General features: G+C 25.6%; 1 non-coding gene across 1 annotated transcript; it reads right to left on the bottom strand.

Annotated features, from left to right (window-relative positions):
- Positions 1–6,482: 6,482 nt before the first annotated feature.
- TRNAM-CAU (transfer RNA methionine (anticodon CAU)) lies at positions 6,483–6,554 on the bottom strand. Its single transcript has one exon. It is a non-coding gene; the product is annotated as a tRNA-Met (tRNA).
- Positions 6,555–6,926: the final 372 nt, after the last annotated feature.

Below are 6,926 nucleotides of genomic sequence, written 5' to 3'. Positions count from 1 at the left end.
GTGGCTTTTTGTGACTCAGTGGTTTGATATGGGAGGTCATGGGGATTTGAGAATTTGTATAGACTAGGAATTGAGCTACGTGATGAAGTTGCAATTGATTTAAAGTCATTTAAAGTGATTAGAATGCAATAAGAATTGAATATTTTGGAAATTTATAGCTTAAGTCTAGGTAATAGACATAAAACTTCAAGTAATTTGGCAGTTTTGTATTTAACGATTTAAAAGAATTGACTTTTATATTTTTTCTGTTGCTATTTTTTTTCTTCAAAATTTAAGTTTTCAGTAAAATTCAAATTTGGAAATTTTTTAAATTCAAAATTCAAATTTTGAAATTTAAAATTTAACGATTTTTCAAAATTTAAATTTTGCCGATTTTTAAAACTTAAATTTTTGCAATTCTGAAAAATTTAAATTTTACAAATTAAATTTTGACTTTAGATTTTACAAATTTTTCAAACTTTTAAAAATGTAAATTCTACAAATTAAAGAAGTCATAAATTTTTTCTATTCATTTTAAAATTATGAATCTTGACAAAACTTTAAAATTTAAATTTATTTTTGTTTGTCCGATAAATTTCATAATCATCAAGTTTAATTATTCATCAATTTAAAAATTTAGAAATATCTTTGTAGAAATTTAAATTATTCTTTGCATTTTTAAAATTAAATTTTGAATTATTTTAAAAAATTTGGTATAAAAAAATTTTAGTTTTTAAAAATTCAAGTTCAAACAGTTTTATAAAATTTAAAGTTTGCATGATAAATATAAATTTTTGAGGTTTTTAAAAATTAAAATTTAAGTTTTTCCAAAGTTTTTTAAAATTTAAAATGTTTTTAGAATTTTAGTTTTTGAAAAATTCAACCTTAAGTTTTTTTTAAAAAATTAAAATTTTTTTGTTTTTGAAATTTCAAACTTTTAACTTTAAATTTTTTAATTTTAAAATGAAATTTCAACAATTTTTCAAAATTAAAATTTCAACAATTTTTTTAAATTGAAAATCTCAAAACTTTAAGATTTAAAATCTAAGATTTCATAATATCTTTCTAGCTTTATTTCTCAATCATCTCTCTAATTAATGATAACAAAAATGTTAGCAAACGCGCGTCGATAGTCATTAAAATAATAATGAATGATCATAACAGCAATCAAGTCCAGTTTGTCATGCAATCACTCTGATATTTATTATGTCAATTATTCTCCACAGAACTGACTAAGATAATTTATTCTTAAGTGTGAACAAATTAATGATATTCATTGATGAGATGAGAAAATCTTGAATGATGGCTTGCCTTATCTCCCATCTATAAAATCACATAACATGTAAATTAATAAGAGTTGAAGAAATAACAATAATAGACATCATGATACGTTTACAATTGAGTTAGACGGAGAGAAAAACTAAACGGCTGCATATATATGCGGAATCGTGCTGTATTCGATATTGAAATATATCAAAATGTTTATACATCAACATTTTTCACTCTCTTTAATTTGATTTAATTCGAGTATAAACCAATGTCAATGTTAATGCCATTTCGTGAATCATTAAAAAAGATTATCAAGATTATGAAAATTGATGAGGATTAAAAGCGCATTTTTGATGTTGACTAGGTCAGTTGTCATATGGTGTGGAAATATGTTGTTGATTTGTATTGAAAATATAAAGTTTAATTGAATTTTTGAAATTTGAAATTTAATGTTTTTCATCAATTCAAATTTAATCAAATCATGTTTTATCAAATTCAAGTTTAAAAACCGAAATTATATAAATTTTTAAAATTTTAATTTTTAAGGGTTTTCAAAAATTCAAATTTGGGAAAATTTCAAATTTGAAAAGTTTGCAAAAATTCAATATTGAGAAAATTTCAAATTTAAAAAGTTTGAAAAATTCAAATTTGAGAAAATTTCAAATTTAAAAAGAAAAAAATTCAAATTTGAGAGTTTGAAAAAAATTTGACTTTTAACAGTTTTCAAAAATTTGAAGTTTCACTTTTTAAAAATTATCTGTTATTTTATTTTTGAAATTTTAAATTTTCTCGGTTTTCAAAAATTCAAATTTAACTGATTTTTTTGAAATTCGAATTTCTTAATCTTACAGAAAAAAAATTTTGAAAATTCCTGAAAATTTAAATTTTCTGAAATTTGATTTTAAATGTTTTTAAATTTTCAAATTCTAAAAATTCTAATTGTTAGAGCAATAAATTTTTAAAAAATTGAACTTTATTAAAAATGTTGAATTTCAACGAATTTCCAAATCTCAAATTTTAGTTAATTTAAAAATTCAAATTTTATCAATCTTAGTAAACTCAAAATTTAAAGGTTTTCAAAAATTCAATATTTAATGGTTGTCAAAAACTCAAAATTTAAGTTTTCAAAAATTCAAAATTTTTAAAAAATTTTTTTTTGGACAGTTTTCAAAAATTCAAAATTTTTACAATTTTTAATTAATCTGATTTATAAATCTAAAAAAAAATTATTTTTTAAACATTAATTATAAATTACTCTCAAAGTCATTGCAACCCAAACTGTAAATCACCGCACTTCCTCAGCAAAACAATCAAATTAAGCTACAATGTTTATCTCTTAAACATCTCAGTGCTCAAGTCATTGACAGCTTAACAAGCACAAGCGCACAAACGGCAGCATTTAAGACCCTTCGCCCTTTTTACTCCACACTCAAGACTTAAAGACTAAAAAGATCTTGAACAATTTGAAATTAGATATAGTGAGAGATTAATGAATTTTAAAAGTCATAATTGATTTCGATTTAAATGTTAAAATATTGTGTTAAGGTACGAAGTACTTGGAGAATCATTAAAAAGGTTCAATGACAAATTAAATAATGGGTCAATGCTTAATATCCGATTACATCTTCTAATTGCGGACTTCAGCCCAAAAAAGAGAGCAAGCAACTGTCCAAAATATACATAATTATGGATCTTATTCCCTTATAAAGGTGACTTGACATGACATGCAATTATTGGTCTATGAATGTGCAATCATTTGGACGGACGAAAAAGGGCTGTAATTTAAATGAAATCTTGTAAAAAATGAAACAACAAAGCCCATTTTTAGTTTAAATCTATAATTAATCATAATATCCAGTTTCAAATTGATTTTTTAATATATTTATTGCAGTACGGTCATTGAGTTAAATTTAGGCACACGACTTGCATATAGGAAAGCATTCATTTAATCGATTTATAATTTGTTCAATGTCATTTATTGATCAAAATGGAATTTTTTTGTGAATTTTAAATTGATCGTGAATTGTTAAAAGAGTGTATCATTACATAATTGGTTGTTTGGAGCTTCCGAGATGTGAATGGAAGACTTAAATGCTTGAAAATTGATTTTTTTCTTTAAAAATTCTGTTTTAAAATCAAAAATGTCTACAAAAATTCGTTAAAAAATTGAATTTGTCAACAAAAGTTCGTTAAAAACTGGAATTTGTCTACAAAAGTTCGTTAAAATTTGAATTTGTCTACAAAAGTTCGTTAACATTTGAATTTGTCTACAAAAGTTCAGTTTAAAGTTTGAAAATGTCTACAAAAGTTCGTTAACATTTGAATTTGTCTACAAAAGTTCAGTTTAAAGTTTGAAAATGTCTACAAAAGTTCGTTAACATTTGAATTTGTCTGCAAAAATTCGTTAAAAATTTGAATTTTTCTACAAAAGTTCGTTAAAAACTTGAGTTTGTCTACAAAAGTTCGATAAAAACTTGAATTTTTCTACAAAAGTTCGTTAAAAATTTGAATTTGTCTACAAAACTTTGTTGCAACTAAAACCTTGCAGCCCGGGCATTTAAATCTAATACTTTACAAGCATCAAACAATGAATAATTATCCTTCATTTTCTGCTCATGATAATGCTCATTCTTATACAAATATCTCTTCTTATCCACAATTGCTTTAGTTAAATAAAATACGATAATTGAACGGAATGTATGCGATACGGGGATCACTTGAAGGTCATGGAAACATCAATAAATTTGTGTTTGACATGCATGTGCACAATAATTCATAAAATTTATACTCATGTTCTAGCTGCTGCACTTACATATGCTACATATAGATGTATTACTTTGGCATTGTGTCATGTCATGAACAATAATAATAATAAAATACATTGTAGAATTCATTTCAATGCAATCAGTCATTTTTCTGATTTTGGCGCATTCTTTACGTTCTTTTTGCTTTTGCTGCTGCTGTTTGACTTGGAAAGGGGTTTGATGGGATTGTTGAATATGGGATTACGAAAAATATATTGAAAATTGTGAATTTTAGGAGGTATTTAGTCAATTAAAGGTTAGAAAAATTGATATTTTGAAGATTTAAAGGACATTTTGCAGTTAACGGTCGTTTTAGATTCAAATCCAAGTTTAATTTTAACGATAAATCCAAGTTCAATTTTAACGAAAAGTTCAATTTTAACGAAAAGTTCAATTTTAACGAAAAGTTCAATTTTGAAGACAAGTTCAGATTCAATTTTAACGACAAGTCCAAGGTCAATTTTAACGATAAGTTCAATCAAGAAAATGTCAAGTTCAATTAACCGAATGATTCAAATTTCAAATCATAACGGTTAATTGAAATTCAAACTTTAACGGAAAATTTAAATTCAAATTCAAGTTTCAGCACAAAATTCAGATTCTCCGTCAAACATTGCTTAAGCCTGCAACTCTCGAGAATATGACAAAATCCCCTCTGTAAAATATGACATGTAAATTATGTTCAACTTTGCACGTATTAATAAAAATCGCAGGCACAAAAGTTACATTCCTTGAGAGATAGGTTATGAAAGATCTATATTAAATGCAATTGGCAATAAAGTAGGCATGCATTAGTAGCAGTTAGGCAATTGATATAATAATACCATACGATCTCTCGTACCTTTTATCTCATTCTCTCGATGTCGACTTTAAAATGAGGTAAAGTCATTAATAACTCATGAAATAATGGATTATGCACATGCTCATCATCATCATCATCATTCCTATGCTGTATATACTTTTTCAAAAAACAATTCAAATTGATTTAAATAGCTTATTTCTATTTTTGTAATAATCACTTAATGATTCTCATTACAAGTGCAACTTTTTTGTATTTTTTTAAAAATTGCAACGTGTAGAATGAATTAATAATTATAAGTACAGCCTGTAACGTACATTAATATAATTTTTCATATGCATATTCAAAGTGCTAATTGAACATTACATTTGAAATAAGAATGCAAATGATAATTAGGTGCTTTAAACTTAAAAATATATTACATATTGTTGTAGTGCATCATTTTTGAATTGTTTTTATTTGTTCAATGATTGAAGAGACTAGATGCACATTTAATATTAAAACAATGAGAGGAAGGATATACAATTAATTCTAAGTGGCTATGAGATTTGTGTCTATTTTAAATTGTAAATTTATTGTTCTTTTTAATTAATACTGATATATGCTTGGGTTTGAAAATGAAGTGAAGTGGCGCGGTGGCGCAGTGGTCATATGCTGGGATTTATTTGCTTGCAAGGATGCAGCGATCCTGGTTTCGAGACTCGGAAGAAACAGATTTGTTTTTCAAATCATAGTTAAGCAAAAATTCAATTTTTCTCAAAAATGAACAATAAAATTCCCAGAATTCTTAGAATTTCCATTGTTTTTAGAATTCTCGGAATTTCCTGTGTTAAAATCAGGTTTAATTTGCCTCACTCTCTCCACTCTCCTTTAACAAATTGGACACTAATCGACATTAAAGCTTAAAATGTGTGAATTTTAATAAATGCTCAAAATTGGCTGTTGATGTTGATGATTTTCAAAAACAGAGCTTCATGAACAGACAAGGATCATGAGTATGCTGCAGATCATTGTATGTTAGAGATACTTCCTTACTTTGCTTGACCGTACAGATAATTTGTGGTTCATGGTTTTTTCAGTTGTAGTCTAAAACTGACACTATCGCTGGATTCATTTTGACAATTGCCGATATCAAATGCTCTATCAACAGCCTATGCTGCTCAAGAGTTCTTTGGGGTACCCCTTTAGAGATAAAAGTTCCACTATTGTTTCACATTCTAGGATTGGAATTCAATAACAAACCAAATTATTTCTACGAGTTCTTCTTATTGCTTAATTTGCAAACATTTGAATTCTTAATTTGCAAACATCATTTATGCACGACACCAAAAAAATTCTTGCAATAATTTGGGAAATGAAACATTGATAATATTCAAAATATTCTAATCAAAAATCTAATTTATTAAATTTTAGGAATAAATTGAATTTAAAACATTGCAAATCAATAAAGAATTTCAAAAAAATTTAAATAATTTTATTTTTGGTAAAATGTTTCAATTTTCACAAATTCCACTAATATGGAAAAGAATTTGAGATGAAAATGCAATAACAAATATCCTTTTCTTATGGATATGCTTAAGTATATTGAATCGTTGATAATTCAAAACCAAAAAAGAAACAAAAAAAGTTTCTAGCAGAGCGTAGTTTCGATCTACGGACCTCTGGGTTATGGGCCCAGCACGCTTCCACTGCGCCACTCTGCTTTAGAACACTTCATATTTGAACTGGCGCATGTGTTCTATTTAAGCTAGAGGTTGTGATTTTTATGAAAAAAATTAGTTTCAGTTTTGTTTTTTTGTTATTTTTTATCTTTTAATTGAAGACATTTTAGATAAAAATTAATGTTTTTTCAGTTTAAAGTCAATGATAAATAATTGTCTGTATAAAAATGTTCAAAATAGGAAATGACATTTAATTTTCAATGTGATAACAAAAATGAAGTTTTGTACCTGAACTTGAACTTTTTTTTAAAATAATAAATCTTAAAAATATTAATTTCTACCTAAATTATGAATTGAAAAATATTCTTAGGTAGATGCAAAGTTAGAATGGAGTTTTTATAGTCAAATCCCATA

The sequence above is a fragment of the Chironomus tepperi genome, unplaced genomic scaffold, assembly GCF_022539635.2.
Source record: "Chironomus tepperi strain 1889 unplaced genomic scaffold, CSIRO-AGI_Ctep_v1 contig_89, whole genome shotgun sequence".
NCBI lineage: Eukaryota > Metazoa > Arthropoda > Insecta > Diptera > Chironomidae > Chironomus > Chironomus tepperi.
Note: the sequence above shows the minus strand (reverse complement) of the source record. Positions and strands in the feature narration are given on the sequence as shown.